Source organism: Oncorhynchus mykiss, unplaced genomic scaffold (assembly GCF_013265735.2).
Source record: "Oncorhynchus mykiss isolate Arlee unplaced genomic scaffold, USDA_OmykA_1.1 un_scaffold_356, whole genome shotgun sequence".
In the NCBI taxonomy this organism is placed as follows: Eukaryota; Metazoa; Chordata; class Actinopteri; order Salmoniformes; family Salmonidae; genus Oncorhynchus; species Oncorhynchus mykiss.
Genome location: NW_023493804.1, coordinates 38,432 through 58,661, shown reverse-complemented (window position 1 = coordinate 58,661; position 20,230 = coordinate 38,432). Strand labels below are relative to the sequence as shown.

At 40.6% G+C, this 20,230-nt stretch overlaps 1 long non-coding RNA gene and 10 other non-coding genes across 11 annotated transcripts in view; all 11 read left to right on the top strand.

The window, feature by feature from the left end:
* Positions 1-11,505, top strand: part of LOC110511595 — a 32,687-nt gene extending 21,182 nt beyond the window's left edge. The window contains exon 3 of the long non-coding RNA XR_005043733.1: positions 1,276-11,505. This is a non-coding gene — a long non-coding RNA (uncharacterized LOC110511595). The remainder of the gene's footprint in view (positions 1-1,275) is intronic.
* On the top strand, positions 864-935 carry trnap-ugg. The gene has a single exon. It is a non-coding gene; the product is annotated as a tRNA-Pro (tRNA).
* Positions 11,506-12,087: 582 nt separating the features above from the next.
* On the top strand, positions 12,088-12,159 carry trnap-ugg. Its single transcript has one exon. It is a non-coding gene; the product is annotated as a tRNA-Pro (tRNA).
* Positions 12,160-13,022: 863 nt separating this feature from the next.
* trnap-ugg lies at positions 13,023-13,094 on the top strand. Its single transcript has one exon. It is a non-coding gene; the product is annotated as a tRNA-Pro (tRNA).
* Positions 13,095-13,957: 863 nt separating this feature from the next.
* Positions 13,958-14,029, top strand: trnap-ugg. The gene has a single exon. It is a non-coding gene; the product is annotated as a tRNA-Pro (tRNA).
* Positions 14,030-14,892: 863 nt separating this feature from the next.
* On the top strand, positions 14,893-14,964 carry trnap-ugg. Its single transcript has one exon. It is a non-coding gene; the product is annotated as a tRNA-Pro (tRNA).
* Positions 14,965-15,827: 863 nt separating this feature from the next.
* trnap-ugg lies at positions 15,828-15,899 on the top strand. The gene has a single exon. It is a non-coding gene; the product is annotated as a tRNA-Pro (tRNA).
* Positions 15,900-16,762: 863 nt separating this feature from the next.
* Positions 16,763-16,834, top strand: trnap-ugg. The gene has a single exon. It is a non-coding gene; the product is annotated as a tRNA-Pro (tRNA).
* Positions 16,835-17,683: 849 nt separating this feature from the next.
* trnap-ugg lies at positions 17,684-17,755 on the top strand. The gene has a single exon. It is a non-coding gene; the product is annotated as a tRNA-Pro (tRNA).
* An 849-nt stretch (positions 17,756-18,604) lies between these two features.
* Positions 18,605-18,676, top strand: trnap-ugg. The gene has a single exon. It is a non-coding gene; the product is annotated as a tRNA-Pro (tRNA).
* An 863-nt stretch (positions 18,677-19,539) lies between these two features.
* Positions 19,540-19,611, top strand: trnap-ugg. Its single transcript has one exon. It is a non-coding gene; the product is annotated as a tRNA-Pro (tRNA).
* Positions 19,612-20,230: the final 619 nt, after the last annotated feature.

The window sequence follows — 20,230 nt, the reverse complement described above, 5'->3', positions numbered from 1 at the left end:
CTGACCCTAGATAACACACAAACAGGAGAACGCATTAAGCTGAGTGAAGGGTCAAAGCAAGGGTCTTGTCACCATTAGGATCTAATGGAAAGCAGATGGGGGTGTTATTGGGCTGAACAAGCAGGAAGCACGGATTGGGATGTAACTTAATTTGCATATGGGAGGGACTTATATGGTAGGTGTATAACTCAGAGCGAGGGCTCTGAAAAAGTGTGTGTGTTCCGCGGACCGCTCCGGCTTATGATACTGTTGTATTAAAAGTCTATATTGATTTTCACAAAGTTCTTGGTTGTGTCATATTTGAACCGATTTGCCACTACATAGGTCAAACCGTTCTGAAGCTATAGACATTTGTATGAGAAGACAGATTTTAGGGATGTGTCATGTTTTGACAAACATTGCTCTCGCTCTGCCACATTTCACCAAAAATGCAGAGGTGTAACATCAGCAGTTATGGTAGGACTGAGAAGCATCCAGTGCAAAATGTGTGACATTTCTAATTTAAAACTGAGAGATTCCAATGTTTTTTTGTTTTTTTATTCACATACCGGTGCGTCAATCGGATCAAATGAAATGAGATCCAATTGATTTTGATGTCTACTTTTTAATTGTTAAAATCTACATTTAGCTCTTTCTTCATTTGTTTCTTGCTGTTACAGCTAATGAAGATTGAATCTGAAAGACTCAGGAGATGAATTACAGAGTATTTGAACTGAAACCTGGTCAACTGCTTGGAAGATAGCTATGCTCACAAGTATACCACCAACACTCACGTGATCCACTGTGGCCTGGCAACATCGACCTGTCAATGCATATTCTCACCGTCATTGCTGGCGACTGCAAAACAATGTCTTGAAATAAATGGCTCGTTGGTCTAGGGGTATGATTCTCGCTTTGGGTGCGAGAAGTCCCGGGTTCAAATCCCGGACGAGCCCTTTTGAAGAGCCTTTAACAATGTGAGACAGGCGGATCTTGGGCAACTGGTTGGAGGGGCGACTGCTACCACTGGAGTGCAGGACCAGGTGGACAAGTGATTAAGGCAATGGACTGCTAATCCATTGTGCTCTGCACTAGTGGGTTCAGCATCGCACAACATGCATTAATTTCTTCCTTGGTTAAAAAACCTGTCCTTTTACCGGGACATAGGTTACCTTCAGACGAGTCCCTTGACACTTGTGGGGGTCGTAGAGCAAAACTGAGAACAGCATTGTGTTTGTGAGAGTCTCCCCTTTCCAAAGAATGGGCAAACTATTTTGTAGGTGTGGGAGAAATTAGGTACATATATGGATAAATATATTGTCCTATATAATGGCATTTGCCATTCTGGTAAGGTACATTGTCTATTGTATAGGACAGGAAGCCAGAGTGGGGCCATGGGAGAGGGCAACACCTAGGGCAGCTGGACATACAAAGGTCAGAGGTTATCTAAGGAGGGGGTCAGCCAAAGGACCAATTGATGGATTACAGACATCAATCACATCACAGGAGACAAGTCTGTTTGATCTTAGACAACCATATGAAGAGAAGGCGACCAGAACAGCTAGGCACCCTAAAGCTAAAGGAGATGAAAGACACCAAAAGGGACACATGGAGTTAATTACAGGGTATGAACACAGGCCACAGGAAAGGGGAATGTATAGTATTTTTAGTATAGCTGAGCATGCTAAAAACAGAAGAGACACATAGTGTGCTGACCCTAGATAACACACAAACAGGAGAACGCATTAAGCTGAGTGAAGGGTCAAAGCAAGGGTCTTGTCACCATTAGGATCTAATGGAAAGCAGATGGGGGTGTTATTGGGCTGAACAAGCAGGAAGCACGGATTGGGATGTAACTTAATTTGCATATGGGAGGGACTTATATGGTAGGTGTATAACTCAGAGCGAGGGCTCTGAAAAAGTGTGTGTGTTCCGCGGACCGCTCCGGCTTATGATACTGTTGTATTAAAAGTCTATATTGATTTTCACAAAGTTCTTGGTTGTGTCATATTTGAACCGATTTGCCACTACATAATTGGCGAGCTTGCCAGGAGAATTAGGGACTGAATAACGTTCTTGGCTGGCAGCGGGATCTTTGGACGATCTGGGCAAACAAGGGTGGCCACCCAGCTAAGGTAAGACAACAGTGAAATGTTTGCGTAGATCGCTTCAGAGATCCTGCCTCAGCAAGAGGAGCGTCAAGTAGGTCTCTCTCTCTCAAATTTCCTAAAAACTATAGAAACGAAAGAACTTTTTGAAATTCAATGAATTTGCATGCATGTGTGTAAGCTTGGAAATTGTATAATGAATGTGCATGCATGTCTAGTGAGTAAGTAGGTGGGGGCTGTGAACTTCGCTGGTGTAGGGTGTGTTATTCTGGCATGTTGGGGCTGGGATTGGGCACAGGGTTACAGCTATCTGCTTATAAGGTTTGAATAAAATAAGTAGTTATAGAAGTCCTGCGATACCGCTTCAAAATATTTACCAGAAGGTCTGAATGGGTAGGTTACTTTATTGATAAGTAATCCTGCGATACCGCTTCAAAATATTTAGCTGAAGGACTGAATGGGTAGGCTACTTTATTGATAAGTAGATAGATAAACATTCATGGCTACCGCTTCAAGGAAAAGGTCTGTACGGATGAGTATTTAGAAAATAAATACACATGGCTACCGCTTTGAAATGAAGGTCTGTACGGGTGAATATTTAAAACACAGAAAGAACGCTGGCCTGATTGTGCGACGTTCAACTGAAAAAGGAAATCCTGCGAATATAAAACGCTCCGTCTAGCTAAACGGGGGTTTATAAATCAGTAGGTCGCGCCACGATATTGCTCTAACGTAGAATAAAGATCAATACGGGGTGGATGAATAGGATATGAAGACAAGCTGATCCGATTAGACAGTAGTCTCGTCATGTCGTAAAAATCCTATAGGATAATACCAGTTTATGTAGAGGAAGTGTATTAAACTAGGGGATAAACTATAGGTCGTTTTTAGGTAAAAACGAAGGGTATGCGTGAAAAATCCTATAGGATAATACCAGCTTATGTAGAGGAAGTGAATTAAGTTAGGTAATAAACTGTTTTGTTTTTAGGTAAAGACAAAAGGATTGAATGAATGCTGTAATATAATTATTTGTGATGAATGAGCAGATTAGAAAGAAGAGGAAGAACAGGCTGTGTGTCTGTGACCAACTGGGAATGCGCAGGCCTCTCTGACAGTTAACTAAGTGTAATTTGAGAAAGAGAGCGCATTTAACTCTCACTGGGAAGAGGAACGAAATCGATAAATATTGGGCAAGATAAGTTATACATAAGCATAAAACATTGACTGGATAATGAGTTAAAAGACCATTGTAAAAATTACAATAGGTGTTAAAAAGAGGTATTAAACAAGGCATGGATAGTATAAAACGGATGCGAAGTAGGAAGAAATAACTTAAAAATATACAGATAAACTAAAATATACTGGTTAAAATAAATCTAGGCAAAAGTGAGAATTGCATGAAAATAGAAGTCTAGAACACATTAAAAATATCACGAGCCCTGTAAACGAAATAGGAGGCTGCAATTTAAAAATAGCCTCAGGAATTAAACAGTAAAATAGGCTAAGAGAGAATATAGCAAGCGGATAAATAAAGAGATAAGAAAGTGCAGACATTATAAATAAGCTGAATTAGAAGGAAAATTATATGAAATAGGATTTAATACATTGAATAAAGTTAAAGTAATAGTATAAGCAAAGATAAAAACACAGTGATATTTGAGGTGCTGTACTAGAATAAGACATTAAGGCTTCTGTAGTATTCAGTAATACAGTTGTAGACATTATAGAGTAGGTTTTAATAGGAGGTATTAAGTGATGTGACTAATAAATTATTATTTGAGAAAGTAGGGTAGATCTACCTTGGAAAATAGTAAATAAAGTATATAATGCGATGGGAGAGTTTAGGAAAAATAAATAGTGGCATGGAAACAAATGGACTGTTTCTCCCGGGAATATAGAGATAGCGAAATTTAATAAAGCCATAGAGTCGCTGAAAGAAGCGCACGTTAATTCTACCAATTCGATTTGAATATGAAGGAGCGGTTTGCTACAATGTAGGGCAACATTACCCGGTAAACAGGATAAATAAAATAATGAATTGGAACGATCACATAAAACTATAACAAGAAGCTTAACTTACCAGCGTTTTAATGTTAATTAACATTATATCATCAGAAATACATTACGATGGGGGAAGTGTAAGAAGTTGTAGAGCAGGGCTAACTAGTGTGGGGGAAAATTAGTGTAAGATGACACTGGAATGCGATAGCAGAGAATGCAGAAATACAGGAATTTACACCCGTTTTAAAAGAACAACAACTGATCGTTCTAAGGTTAGTACGAATGAAGTTTTCACCAAGCGGTGTATAGTCTCTGATTAATCAAAAAGTGGTTCATAGAGAGTACAGTTTATGTGATGAAATACGTACTAGATCACGTTTTACCTAACTTATAGTAAGGTACCGATGTAATTTACAAATAGCCCCACTCGGAGTCGTTTTGCATTAAAATGGCGGTTTCAGTGGTGATAAAATGCGTGGAGAAGTTGTTATTAGCGTCAAAATACGGAAAATAAACGTATATGAAAAATCACAAGCGTGGTAAAAATAGTTAGAAGAAAAGCAAATTGTAGAGTATGGGTGTATTCAATTTCTAAGGGTAGGATACAGATGGCCGAGCAGGGGGGAATTGTGCGTTCTGTGTATGGCTGGAGCTTCTGTCGCATGCTCGGGAAATGTAAGGGGATTTTAGTATATGTAATACTATTAGCTTGCTGATTTAGAGGGTGGCATGGTGAATGTTAACGAAATGTACATTTCTTTTCCAGAAAAAAAGGGGTTACATGTTCTCTGGTCAAAATGTCATTGGAAACTGTAGTACTGAGGAAAGCAGTTAGAGATATTTTGGCCACTAAAAATCTTAGTATCTGGTTAAGGCTATAACTGGAGTTTCGGATAAGTGAGGCCGGCTCATGTGTATTCTTGGCCTATATGCGATAGTGGGTTTCCTTTGGAAGGGTTTTTTCAGTTCAGTTTCAAATTGGGTATGCAGAAGGATGGAAATGTTTTTGAAAATGTATTTGGGTTGTTTCTAAAGAAAGGAGAGTGGAAACATTTTAATGGTGTCAAATGCCCTGAACCCTAAGAATTTCCCTTGAAGATTGATCAACTTCACTAGAAATTGTTGGAACAAGTGGGATTTAATTATAAAATGATTGAGAAACACCAGTCTCTATTCAAAGTGTACAATCACTTTGAAATTCCATTATTTCCTTGGGAAAAAGATGAAGAGTTGTAATCTTGAATTGACTAGTTATTCAAATAGGTTTATTTTTATTTAACATGGGGTTATAGGAGAACATATCAGTTCCCTGGGGTTATGGTCTTTGGGTAAATACAAAATGTGCTTTGTTCATGCTACATATAAAATGGAAATATATGTAAACAAGGGATAACAGTTACTCCAAATAGGTTATTGGAGTGGGGGTTTCTGCAAGGGTTATGATGATAACTACATAATCTGTAACTCATCTGAGAGATCGCTAGTAGAATAAGGGAGTTATCATGGAAATGTAATGTCAGACTGCATTAATGCTTGGGAGAGACTATCATAACACCAAGTGGGTGTGAAACTCAAACCCACCCTACTGGCTGAATAGTGTGGGACAACTGTGTCTGATGACCTGTGAACTGTATCTGGAATGATATGTACTGGGAGAAGAAAGACTAAAGGGGATTGGGATAATGACCTTTTATTACTAGGCCACTCATGACAGAAAAACAGAGGTAAAAGGGTGCATGGTAAAATAGATATTACTGGTACTAAAAGTTTTTAGTAAAATGTTAATTATTAAAGGGATGATGAATTGAATTGAGAAGGTCAAATTTGAGTTAAAGTAAGCACTAAGGACTGTTATTTTGAATATTGGGTTGGACAATTAATAAACAACATTTAGTTATGTTTTGAATATAGGACTGTTTAAATTTACTAGGCCTAGGGAAGCTCTGGAAACTAATCCTGAGACAGGTTGATTGACAGAACTTGCAGAATATTAAATTAAAGGTTTTTGTTTCTTTTATTTTACAATATCATTGTAATTGGAGTAATAAGTAATTTAATAAAAAGTATAGTCTGTTGTGTGATAACACCCAAGGATGAAGAAGACATTACAAATAGTGGTAATTTATAGCAAATATGCAGTTATTATAATTTACTTTACCATTTTTCTTGTTTGGTCAATTTATTTTTGGTTTGAGGAAAATAAGAGTGTATATTTTTCCTGAGGAGGGACTGATATAAATTGACTAAAAATGATTTGAGAATGTTTAAGTATGTATCAAACTATGGAAGGAAATTAGAAGTAGTGACTTATGTGTTATGGGTTAGAAAAACTGTAACTACATTGGGGGCTCATATGAAGGTTATGGTAACAAGGGGGGGGTGTTATTTCTAGAAACAGTGTATATTGATAGACAAGATAATTCACAGAAAAGGAAGGACAGTTGGTCTTGTAAAAATATAGGGACAATTCTAAAAGTAGATAGAACATTACACACACCTAGATTATGGTAAAAGTAATAAGTAGTGGCATTTTGAAGAAGCTTAGGACTTAGTTTTGTTAGGATTGGATATTCTTCCAACTAGAAAACACTTGACTGATTACATGCAATTCTTGCAGCAGTTACGGTAGGGACCATAATTTGGCTATCATTATGAATATTTTTGTGGCAGGAGGCCAGGTATTTAAGACAGAATGTTTACATAGGGCTGTTATTTAAAAATTAAGATTTAGTGATCCTGCTATAAGAAGAAAGTCTGTTGTCAGGAAATAACCCATGTGTTAGTGTGTATGTCCTCAGGAAAAAACAGCACATAAGAGGCCAGATGGAAGGGCATAGGCTGAATTCTGGAGACTGAGTGTACATCAAGATACATCGGGCTGGGGATATACTTCTTACAGCACCTGCAGTGGTAAAGATTGTCATGTCTCTCTTTGGTGGGTGCATAAGTCTCACAAGAAGTAAAGTCCAGCTGAATAATGGGTGAGCTTGAAAACACCATGACAGAGGACGTGAAACAAAACAAAAGAGAGAGACTAGATTCTACTGTAGACATACTGGGTTGAGTTTGGGGGTTATTTGTTTTATTTGATAATGTATCATGTGAATAAGGATATATGTTAGGGTAGTTGTACTCTAAACCACATGTTGAAGGCTCAATGTGGAAGCCCATTCCGTGTTGAATTACTTTAAGAAGCAATAATGTTGATTTAAGGTTATGCACATGTTTATCAGTTGAAACAGAGCAGATGGGGAACTAAGTAAAAAATGACATGGTTTGGGAACACCTCTCAGAACCTGCGGCCGAAAGGGGAAGACTGGATGAAAGCACGAGGAAGCCAATTAGGGCCTCCATTTTTGTGGAGTCCAGCAGAAAAGTATCCTGGAGGCATAGAGTCAGGTGAAGAGAGAGTGGGAATTGTCATGGTCTCAGATTTCAGTATTCATTAATACAGTCATGCATAACACATAACATTGTCAATACTGTTATGTTTTGTCCTTTGTTTTCCAAGTCTTATGTTTAGGAAACCAGATGGAGAAGTGTTCTCCAGCTTCAGCTGGAATGTCAGTTTGTGTGATGAGTGATGGAAGTAAGAGAATGTATGGTGTAATCATAGAACAGAGGCCATAAGTCTCTAAGTATGAATGCCCCACAGAAAGAAGGCAGAAATCTGAACCAGGATGAGAGGTTCCACATCTGATGATCCAAGGGGACCAGAAGGATCTCTCCCAGTGATACCAGGAGATCGAGTCTACGTTTGAGTGTTCCGAAGGAAGTGGGATCAGCCGAGGAGGGAAGGACCCTACGAGGTGGCAACAGCCACAAACACGGCCGTCCAAGTGAAAGGAAGCAAGACGTGGTATCATCTAAACCACTGCACCCGAGTCCCGACGGAGAGAAGGACACAACCATACAGAGATGAGGACACAGAGGATGCTGATTCACCAGAAGGGACCCCGGAGGGAGCAGGAGCAGCGGAATCGATCAAAGCGCCGGGGAGGAATCAAGAAAATGGCAGACCAGATACAACGAGTGCATCGGCTAACACACTCAGAAGAACCGACCAGGGAAAAAGAGCCTGAAAAGAAAAGAGACAAACAACCAAAGTTTCCTCCAGTATGGCCAGAAAGCCCAGAAGTGGGAGGGGGTAACATGTCTGCCACTCCTGATGATATACTTGTTGGGGCAGGCTTTGTTGACGGAAGCCTTCTACAGTGGGACCCCGAGGTATCGCCTAAAGAAGGGGAACATCTCTTCCCTGAAATGGACGCCTTCCCAGATGGAAGCCCAGTTCGGGCTGAGGAGGGAACAACATGCGAAGAGAGTGGAGGAGAAGCCTTATCAGGAACAACAAGTGAAGAAAGCAGAGGAGAAGCCTTACCAAGAGCAGAAGGAGAAATCTTGCAAGATGAAAGAAATGGGGATTTCCCCAAAATTGACTTTTCAGCTCTTGAATTGTCTCCATAATGAACAATTGAAGTTAGACCCATAGAAGAACAATGATATTGACATAACAGAAGTAACAGTGAACGCTAGAATAGCAACAACAGACTCACGCACAATCAAGATGTAGGGTGGAAACAGGAAGAGAAGAGAGGAACCAGTCAAACAATCTAAAAAGACTGACAAGGTTAGAATCTCTGTCCCACCTCAACATATAACTGAAACAGAAGAATAGAAGACAAAAGGATCAAACCCTTACCGGAGATTGCATTCGGTGGATGGACATATAATCGAACGAAGAGAGAAGTCATTTGGGACTCAAAAGGATGTGACCTGACGTTAACCAAAGAAGTAGACGAGTGGGTGCTCACCATGAATCAGATTGAACCAGTTGAAGGTGAAGAATTAATAGGTGAAATAATGAGAACAAGATTGGCTGAAGGGAGTAGTTCCTCAGTCATTCAGAATTGGTCTTACGCCAATACCTAAACAGGAAGAGCCTGTGGTAGCTAGAAAGCATCAGAACCAGGAGGGTTCTTTACTGACATTTTGAACTTTTTGACTAACTTTAATGACCTACCTCAAGATAAGAACATTGCAAAGATGACAGACACAGACATACCAGACTCTGAACCACTCAAGGACACCACATGAAATGAATAGTGAAGAATGAGTGGTACGATTAGGCTAAGTATACAGCAGAAATAAACATAGGAGGGACAATTGTATTTTGTGTAGAAAATCACCTTTGTCTGATCTTTTGATAGTACCTGAACCTGCATCATTTGAAGAATGCGTTAAATGTAAAATGTTCAATATTCAGAGAAAATACTACATTCCCTTGTGTGACATAGAATGTAGGATTGCTCGAGGGAGCACTAGAGGCAGAACCATATTAAATTAGACTGGGTTGGGAGTTCAAGGCAAGAGATGAAGTTAAATCTGGATTTGAATCTTAATTTTTGTGGATAACATCAAATAAGAACTTAGAGTGGATTAATTACATATACTATAACCAACAGAGATTCATTAACTATACTGACTCGGCTTTAACGGCGTTGGGGGAATAGGTACAGGATACCAGTAAAATGTCTTGCCAAAATAGACAGGCTCTCAATTGGCTTTTTGCAGAGAAGGGTGGAGTTTGTTATGTTCGGGGATGATTGTTGCACCTTTATTCCCAATAACACTGCGCCTAATGGATTCTTTGCTGTCGCTATGGCTAAACTTAAAGGGTTAAGAAAAGAGGTTAAGAAAAATGCTGGGGTGGACTCTCATGTTTGGGATTGGTTGGACTTAGCATTGGGGAAATAGGGAGCCATGTTTGCTAGGACGGCCTTTATGCTGGAAGGGGGGTTATTGGCTCTGGGTATTGTATTTTGTTGTGTTTTACCCTGGGTGAAATCACTTGTGATCCAGACAACGGTTAAACAGATGTTTGTAAGTAGAGCTGACACTCCGGTGATAGTTGATCCTGTGCCGGGTAGGCCAGGCCACTATACTGATGAAAATGGACAGTTATGCTGTCATTCCAAATTCATAAGAAAGTCAACTGATGCATATCCACAAAAAGGGTCATTTCCGTAGTAAGTACAAGAGGTGTTATGTAAGGTCTACTTTTGCTCACGGCCTTGTGTTTTAGTATGTTTTGTCAAATGTTTTTATAGGTATATCAATGAATATATCTGGTTTCTTTTAATTAAAAGTTAGTTTTGCCTTCTAAAATGCTAGGTTATATTTAAAAACATGTAGGTAACAGTGGGATATCCCGGTTACAAGTGTCTACGGACCATGTCCTTAATCTTCTAACAGAGATTGGTATTGATGGTATCACGGTTGTTGGAGAGGTGTCTGAGAGGGAGAATCATGTGGAAAGCTTAAATTTAGAATGATGTGTCAATTTTATTTTGTAACTGCATGGAGGCCTAGTGTTTTCTCATATTCAATTTATTATTTGACTCATTGCTTTATTATATATATTTTTATTTTTTGCGTAGCTGAGAACCTCAGACAAGGTTATGTATTTACATGCTCATGCTTTAACAAAAGATAATGTATTATTTTTTGTTTCTATACCGAACTAGATATTTTACTCTTATGAAATACTAGAGATGTTTGGTGTAGGTGATTAGGAAGTTTTATTTTTTAATTATTTTTTATTTTTTTATTTAAAAATATTTTTTTTGATAATCGACTGTTGATATTATGTTCCATATGTCCTTTTTAAGTTTTTGGTGCTTATTAAAGCACCAGAGGGGGGTTATGTGGGAGAAATTAGGTACATATATGGATAAATATATTGTCCTATATAATGGCATTTGCCATTCTGGTAAGGTACATTGTCTATTGTATAGGACAGGAAGCCAGAGTGGGGCCATGGGAGAGGGCAACACCTAGGGCAGCTGGACATACAAAGGTCAGAGGTTATCTAAGGAGGGGGTCAGCCAAAGGACCAATTGATGGATTACAGACATCAATCACATCACAGGAGACAAGTCTGTTTGATCTTAGACAACCATATGAAGAGAAGGCGACCAGAACAGCTAGGCACCCTAAAGCTAAAGGAGATGAAAGACACCAAAAGGGACACATGGAGTTAATTACAGGGTATGAACACAGGCCACAGGAAAGGGGAATGTATAGTATTTTTAGTATAGCTGAGCATGCTAAAAACAGAAGAGACACATAGTCTGCTGACCCTAGATAACACACAAACAGGAGAACGCATTAAGCTGAGTGAAGGGTCAAAGCAAGGGTCTTGTCACCATTAGGATCTAATGGAAAGCAGATGGGGGTGTTATTGGGCTGAACAAGCAGGAAGCACGGATTGGGATGTAACTTAATTTGCATATGGGAGGGACTTATATGGTAGGTGTATAACTCAGAGCGAGGGCTCTGAAAAAGTGTGTGTGTTCCGCGGACCGCTCCGGCTTATGATACTGTTGTATTAAAAGTCTATATTGATTTTCACAAAGTTCTTGGTTGTGTCATATTTGAACCGATTTGCCACTACATAGGTCAAACCGTTCTGAAGCTATAGACATTTGTATGAGAAGACAGATTTTAGGGATGTGTCATGTTTTGACAAACATTGCTCTCGCTCTGCCACATTTCACCAAAAATGCAGAGGTGTAACATCAGCAGTTATGGTAGGACTGAGAAGCATCCAGTGCAAAATGTGTGACATTTCTAATTTAAAACTGAGAGATTCCAATGTTTTTTTGTTTTTTTATTCACATACCGGTGCGTCAATCGGATCAAATGAAATGAGATCCAATTGATTTTGATGTCTACTTTTTAATTGTTAAAATCTACATTTAGCTCTTTCTTCATTTGTTTCTTGCTGTTACAGCTAATGAAGATTGAATCTGAAAGACTCAGGAGATGAATTACAGAGTATTTGAACTGAAACCTGGTCAACTGCTTGGAAGATAGCTATGCTCACAAGTATACCACCAACACTCACGTGATCCACTGTGGCCTGGCAACATCGACCTGTCAATGCATATTCTCACCGTCATTGCTGGCGACTGCAAAACAATGTCTTGAAATAAATGGCTCGTTGGTCTAGGGGTATGATTCTCGCTTTGGGTGCGAGAGGTCCCGGGTTCAAATCCCGGACGAGCCCATTTGAAGAGCCTTTAACAATTTGAGACAGGCGGATCTTGGGCAACTGGTTGGAGGGGCGACTGCTACCACTGGAGCGCAGGACCAGGTGGACAAGTGATTAAGGCAATGGACTGCTAATCCATTGTGCTCTGCACTAGTGGGTTCAGCATCGCACAACATGTATTAATTTCTTCCTTGGTTAAAAAACCTGTCCTTTTACCGGGACATAGGTTACCTTCAGACAAGTCCCTTGACACTTGTGGGGGTCGTAGAGCAAAACTGAGAACAGTATTGTGTTTGTGAGAGTCTCCCCTTTCCAAAGAATGGGCAAACTATTTTGTAGGTCAAACCGTTCTGAAGCTATAGACATTTGTATGAGAAGACAGATTTTAGGGATGTGTCATGTTTTGACAAACATTGCTCTCGCTCTGCCACATTTCACCAAAAATGCAGAGGTGTAACATCAGCAGTTATGGTAGGACTGAGAAGCATCCAGTGCAAAATGTGTGACATTTCTAATTTAAAACTGAGAGATTCCAATGTTTTTTTGTTTTTTTATTCACATACCGGTGCGTCAATCGGATCAAATGAAATGAGATCCAATTGATTTTGATGTCTACTTTTTAATTGTTAAAATCTACATTTAGCTCTTTCTTCATTTGTTTCTTGCTGTTACAGCTAATGAAGATTGAATCTGAAAGACTCAGGAGATGAATTACAGAGTATTTGAACTGAAACCTGGTCAACTGCTTGGAAGATAGCTATGCTCACAAGTATACCACCAACACTCACGTGATCCACTGTGGCCTGGCAACATCGACCTGTCAATGCATATTCTCACCGTCATTGCTGGCGACTGCAAAACAATGTCTTGAAATAAATGGCTCGTTGGTCTAGGGGTATGATTCTCGCTTTGGGTGCGAGAAGTCCCGGGTTCAAATCCCGGACGAGCCCTTTTGAAGAGCCTTTAACAATGTGAGACAGGCGGATCTTGGGCAACTGGTTGGAGGGGCGACTGCTACCACTGGAGTGCAGGACCAGGTGGACAAGTGATTAAGGCAATGGACTGCTAATCCATTGTGCTCTGCACTAGTGGGTTCAGCATCGCATAACATGTATTAATTTCTTCCTTGGTTAAAAAACCTGTCCTTTTACCGGGACATAGGTTACCTTCAGACGAGTCCCTTGACACTTGTGGGGGTCGTAGAGCAAAACTGAGAACAGCATTGTGTTTGTGAGAGTCTCCCCTTTCCAAAGAATGGGCAAACTATTTTGTAGGTCAAACCGTTCTGAAGCTATAGACATTTGTATGAGAAGACAGATTTTAGGGATGTGTCATGTTTTGACAAACATTGCTCTCGCTCTGCCACATTTCACCAAAAATGCAGAGGTGTAACATCAGCAGTTATGGTAGGACTGAGAAGCATCCAGTGCAAAATGTGTGACATTTCTAATTTAAAACTGAGAGATTCCAATGTTTTTTTGTTTTTTTATTCACATACCGGTGCGTCAATCGGATCAAATGAAATGAGATCCAATTGATTTTGATGTCTACTTTTTAATTGTTAAAATCTACATTTAGCTCTTTCTTCATTTGTTTCTTGCTGTTACAGCTAATGAAGATTGAATCTGAAAGACTCAGGAGATGAATTACAGAGTATTTGAACTGAAACCTGGTCAACTGCTTGGAAGATAGCTACGCTCACAAGTATACCACCAACACTCACGTGATCCACTGTGGCCTGGCAACATCGACCTGTCAATGCATATTCTCACCGTCATTGCTGGCGACTGCAAAACAATGTCTTGAAATAAATGGCTCGTTGGTCTAGGGGTATGATTCTCGCTTTGGGTGCGAGAGGTCCCGGGTTCAAATCCCGGACGAGCCCTTTTGAAGAGCCTTTAACAATGTGAGACAGGCGGATCTTGGGCAACTGGTTGGAGGGGCGACTGCTACCACTGGAGTGCAGGACCAGGTGGACAAGTGATTAAGGCAATGGACTGCTAATCCATTGTGCTCTGCACTAGTGGGTTCAGCATCGCACAACATGTATTAATTTCTTCCTTGGTTAAAAAACCTGTCCTTTTACCGGGACATAGGTTACCTTCAGACAAGTCCCTTGACACTTGTGGGGGTCGTAGAGCAAAACTGAGAACAGTATTGTGTTTGTGAGAGTCTCCCCTTTCCAAAGAATGGGCAAACTATTTTGTAGGTCAAACCGTTCTGAAGCTATAGACATTTGTATGAGAAGACAGATTTTAGGGATGTGTCATGTTTTGACAAACATTGCTCTCGCTCTGCCACATTTCACCAAAAATGCAGAGGTGTAACATCAGCAGTTATGGTAGGACTGAGAAGCATCCAGTGCAAAATGTGTGACATTTCTAATTTAAAACTGAGAGATTCCAATGTTTTTTTGTTTTTTTATTCACATACCGGTGCGTCAATCGGATCAAATGAAATGAGATCCAATTGATTTTGATGTCTACTTTTTAATTGTTAAAATCTACATTTAGCTCTTTCTTCATTTGTTTCTTGCTGTTACAGCTAATGAAGATTGAATCTGAAAGACTCAGGAGATGAATTACAGAGTATTTGAACTGAAACCTGGTCAACTGCTTGGAAGATAGCTACGCTCACAAGTATACCACCAACACTCACGTGATCCACTGTGGCCTGGCAACATCGACCTGTCAATGCATATTCTCACCGTCATTGCTGGCGACTGCAAAACAATGTCTTGAAATAAATGGCTCGTTGGTCTAGGGGTATGATTCTCGCTTTGGGTGCGAGAGGTCCCGGGTTCAAATCCCGGACGAGCCCTTTTGAAGAGCCTTTAACAATGTGAGACAGGCGGATCTTGGGCAACTGGTTGGAGGGGCGACTGCTACCACTGGAGTGCAGGACCAGGTGGACAAGTGATTAAGGCAATGGACTGCTAATCCATTGTGCTCTGCACTAGTGGGTTCAGCATCGCACAACATGTATTAATTTCTTCCTTGGTTAAAAAACCTGTCCTTTTACCGGGACATAGGTTACCTTCAGACAAGTCCCTTGACACTTGTGGGGGTCGTAGAGCAAAACTGAGAACAGTATTGTGTTTGTGAGAGTCTCCCCTTTCCAAAGAATGGGCAAACTATTTTGTAGGTCAAACCGTTCTGAAGCTATAGACATTTGTATGAGAAGACAGATTTTAGGGATGTGTCATGTTTTGACAAACATTGCTCTCGCTCTGCCACATTTCACCAAAAATGCAGAGGTGTAACATCAGCAGTTATGGTAGGACTGAGAAGCATCCAGTGCAAAATGTGTGACATTTCTAATTTAAAACTGAGAGATTCCAATGTTTTTTTGTTTTTTTATTCACATACCGGTGCGTCAATCGGATCAAATGAAATGAGATCCAATTGATTTTGATGTCTACTTTTTAATTGTTCAAATCTACATTTAGCTCTTTCTTCATTTGTTTCTTGCTGTTACAGCTAATGAAGATTGAATCTGAAAGACTCAGGAGATGAATTACAGAGTATTTGAACTGAAACCTGGTCAACTGCTTGGAAGATAGCTATGCTCACAAGTATACCACCAACACTCACGTGATCCACTGTGGCCTGGCAACATCGACCTGTCAATGCATATTCTCACCGTCATTGCTGGCGACTGCAAAACAATGTCTTGAAATAAATGGCTCGTTGGTCTAGGGCTATGATTCTCGCTTTGGGTGCGAGAGGTCCCGGGTTCAAATCCCGGACGAGCCCTTTTGAAGAGCCTTTAACAATGTGAGACAGGCGGATCTTGGGCAACTGGTTGGAGGGGCGACTGCTACCACTGGAGCGCAGGACCAGGTGGACAAGTGATTAAGGTAATGGAATGCTAATCCATTGTGCTCTGCACTAGTGGGTTCAGCATCGCACAACATGCATTAATTTCTTCCTTGGTTAAAAAACCTGTCATTTTACCGGGACATAGGTTACCTTCAGACGAGTCCCTTGACACTTGTGGGGGTCGTAGAGCAAAACTGAGAACAGCATTGTGTTTGTGAGAGTCTCCCCTTTCCAAAGAATGGGCAAACTATTTTGTAGGTCAAACCGTTCTGAAGCTATAGACATTTGTATGAGAAGACAGATTTTAGGGATGTGTCATGTTTTGACAAACATTGCTCTCGCTCTGCCACATTTCACCAAAAATGCAGAGGTGTAACATCAGCAGTTATGGTAGGACTGAGAAGCATCCAGTGCAAAATGTGTGACATTTCTAATTTAAAACTGAGAGATTCCAATGTTTTTTTGTTTTTTTATTCACATACCGGTGCGTCAATCGGATCAAATGAAATGAGATCCAATTGATTTTGATGTCTACTTTTTAATTGTTAAAATCTACATTTAGCTCTTTCTTCATTTGTTTCTTGCTGTTACAGCTAATGAAGATTGAATCTGAAAGACTCAGGAGATGAATTACAGAGTATTTGAACTGAAACCTGGTCAACTGCTTGGAAGATAGCTATGCTCACAAGTATACCACCAACACTCACGTGATCCACTGTGGCCTGGCAACATCGACCTGTCAATGCATATTCTCACCGTCATTGCTGGCGACTGCAAAACAATGTCTTGAAATAAATGGCTCGTTGGTCTAGGGGTATGATTCTCGCTTTGGGTGCGAGAGGTCCCGGGTTCAAATCCCGGACGAGCCCTTTTGAAGAGCCTTTAACGATGTGAGACAGGCGGATCTTGGGCAACTGGTTGGAGGGGCGACTGCTACCACTGGAGTGCAAGTGATTAAGGCAATGGACTGCTAATCCATTGTGCTCTGCACTAGTGGGTTCAGCATCGCACAACATGCATTAATTTCTTCCTTGGTTAAAAAACCTGTCCTTTTACTGGGACATAGGTTACCTTCAGACGAGTCCCTTGACACTTGTGGGGGTCGTAGAGCAAAACTGAGAACAGCATTGTGTTTGTGAGAGTCTCCCCTTTCCAAAGAATGGGCAAACTATTTTGTAGGTCAAACCGTTCTGAAGCTATAGACATTTGTATGAGAAGACAGATTTTAGGGATGTGTCATGTTTTGACAAACATTGCTCTCGCTCTGCCACATTTCACCAAAAATGCAGAGGTGTAACATCAGCAGTTATGGTAGGACTGAGAAGCATCCAGTGCAAAATGTGTGACATTTCTAATTTAAAACTGAGAGATTCCAATGTTTTTTTGTTTTTTTATTCACATACCGGTGCGTCAATCGGATCAAATGAAATGAGATCCAATTGATTTTGATGTCTACTTTTTAATTGTTAAAATCTACATTTAGCTCTTTCTTCATTTGTTTCTTGCTGTTACAGCTAATGAAGATTGAATCTGAAAGACTCAGGAGATGAATTACAGAGTATTTGAACTGAAACCTGGTCAACTGCTTGGAAGATAGCTATGCTCACAAGTATACCACCAACACTCACGTGATCCACTGTGGCCTGGCAACATCGACCTGTCAATGCATATTCTCACCGTCATTGCTGGCGACTGCAAAACAATGTCTTGAAATAAATGGCTCGTTGGTCTAGGGGTATGATTCTCGCTTTGGGTGCGAGAGGTCCCGGGTTCAAATCCCGGACGAGCCCTTTTGAAGAGCCTTTAACGATGTGAGACAGGCGGATCTTGGGCAACTGGTTGGAGGGGCGACTGCTACCACTGGAGTGCAAGTGATTAAGGCAATGGACTGCTAATCCATTGTGCTCTGCACTAGTGGGTTCAGCATCGCACAACATGTATTAATTTCTTCCTTGGTTAAAAAACCTGTCCTTTTACCGGGACATAGGTTACCTTCAGACGAGTCCCTTGACACTTGTGGGGGTCGTAGAGCAAAACTGAGAACAGCATTGTGTTTGTGAGAGTCTCCCCTTTCCAAAGAATGGGCAAACTATTTTGTAGGTCAAACCGTTCTGAAGCTATAGACATTTGTATGAGAAGACAGATTTTAGGGATGTGTCATGTTTTGACAAACATTGCTCTCGCTCTGCCACATTTCACCAAAAATGCAGAGGTGTAACATCAGCAGTTATGGTAGGACTGAGAAGCATCCAGTGCAAAATGTGTGACATTTCTAATTTAAAACTGAGAGATTCCAATGTTTTTTTGTTTTTTTATTCACATACCGGTGCGTCAATCGGATCAAATGAAATGAGATCCAATTGATTTTGATTTCTACTTTTTAATTGTTAAAATCTACATTTAGCTCTTTCTTCATTTGTTTCTTGCTGTTACAGCTAATGAAGATTGAATCTGAAAGACTCAGGAGATGAATTACAGAGTATTTGAACTGAAACCTGGTCAACTGCTTGGAAGATAGCTACGCTCACAAGTATACCACCAACACTCACGTGATCCACTGTGGCCTGGCAACATCGACCTGTCAATGCATATTCTCACCGTCATTGCTGGCGACTGCAAAACAATGTCTTGAAATAAATGGCTCGTTGGTCTAGCGGTATGATTCTTGCTTTGGGTGCGAGAGGTCCCGGGTTCAAATCCCGGACGAGCCCTTTTGAAGAGCCTTTAACAATGTGAGACAGGCGGATCTTGGGCAACTGGTTGGAGGGGCGACTGCTACCACTGGAGTGCAGGACCAGGTGGACAAGTGATTAAGGCAATGGACTGCTAATCCATTGTGCTCTGCACTAGTGGGTTCAGCATCGCACAACATGTATTAATTTCTTCCTTGGTTAAAAAACCTGTCCTTTTACCGGGACATAGGTTACCTTCAGACGAGTCCCTTGACACTTGTGGGGGTCGTAGAGCAAAACTGAGAACAGCATTGTGTTTGTGAGAGTCTCCCCTTTCCAAAGAATGGGCAAACTATTTTGTAGGTCAAACCGTTCTGAAGCTATAGACATTTGTATGAGAAGACAGATTTTAGGGATGTGTCATGTTTTGACAAACATTGCTCTCGCTCTGCCACATTTCACCAAAAATGCAGAGGTGTAACATCAGCAGTTATGGTAGGACTGAGAAGCATCCAGTGCAAAATGTGTGACATTTCTAATTTAAAACTGAGAGATTCCAATGTTTTTTTGTTTTTTTATTCACATACCGGTGCGTCAATCGGATCAAATGAAATGAGATCCAATTGATTTTGATGTCTACTTTTTAATTGTTAAAATCTACATTTAGCTCTTTCTTCATTTGTTTCTTGCTGTTACAGCTAATGAAGATTGAATCTGAAAGACTCAGGAGATGAATTACAGAGTATTTGAACTGAAACCTGGTCAACTGCTTGGAAGATAGCTACGCTCACAAGTATACCACCAACACTCACGTGATCCACTGTGGCCTGGCAACATCGACCTGTCAATGCATATTCTCACCGTCATTGCTGGCGACTGCAAAACAATGTCTTGAAATAAATGGCTCGTTGGTCTAGGGGTATGATTCTCGCTTTGGGTGCGAGAGGTCCCGGGTTCAAATCCCGGACGAGCCCTTTTGAAGAGCCTTTAACAATGTGAGACAGGCGGATCTTGGGCAACTGGTTGGAGGGGCGACTGCTACCACTGGAGTGCAGGACCAGGTGGACAAGTGATTAAGGCAATGGACTGCTAATCCATTGTGCTCTGCACTAGTGGGTTCAGCATCGCACAACATGTATTAATTTCTTCCTTGGTTAAAAAACCTGTCCTTTTACCGGGACATAGGTTACCTTCAGACGAGTCCCTTGACACTTGTGGGGGTCGTAGAGCAAAACTGAGAACAGCATTGTGTTTGTGAGAGTCTCCCCTTTCCAAAGAATGGGCAAACTATTTTGTAGGTCAAACCGTTCTGAAGCTATAGACATTTGTATGAGAAGACAGATTTTAGGGATGTGTCATGTTTTGACAAACATTGCTCTCGCTCTGCCACATTTCACCAAAAATGCAGAGGTGTAACATCAGCAGTTATGGTAGGACTGAGAAGCATCCAGTGCAAAATGTGTGACATTTCTAATTTAAAACTGAGAGATTCCAATGTTTTTTTGTTTTTTTATTCACATACCGGTGCGTCAATCGGATCAAATGAAATGAGATCCAATTGATTTTGATGTCTACTTTTTAATTGTTAAAATC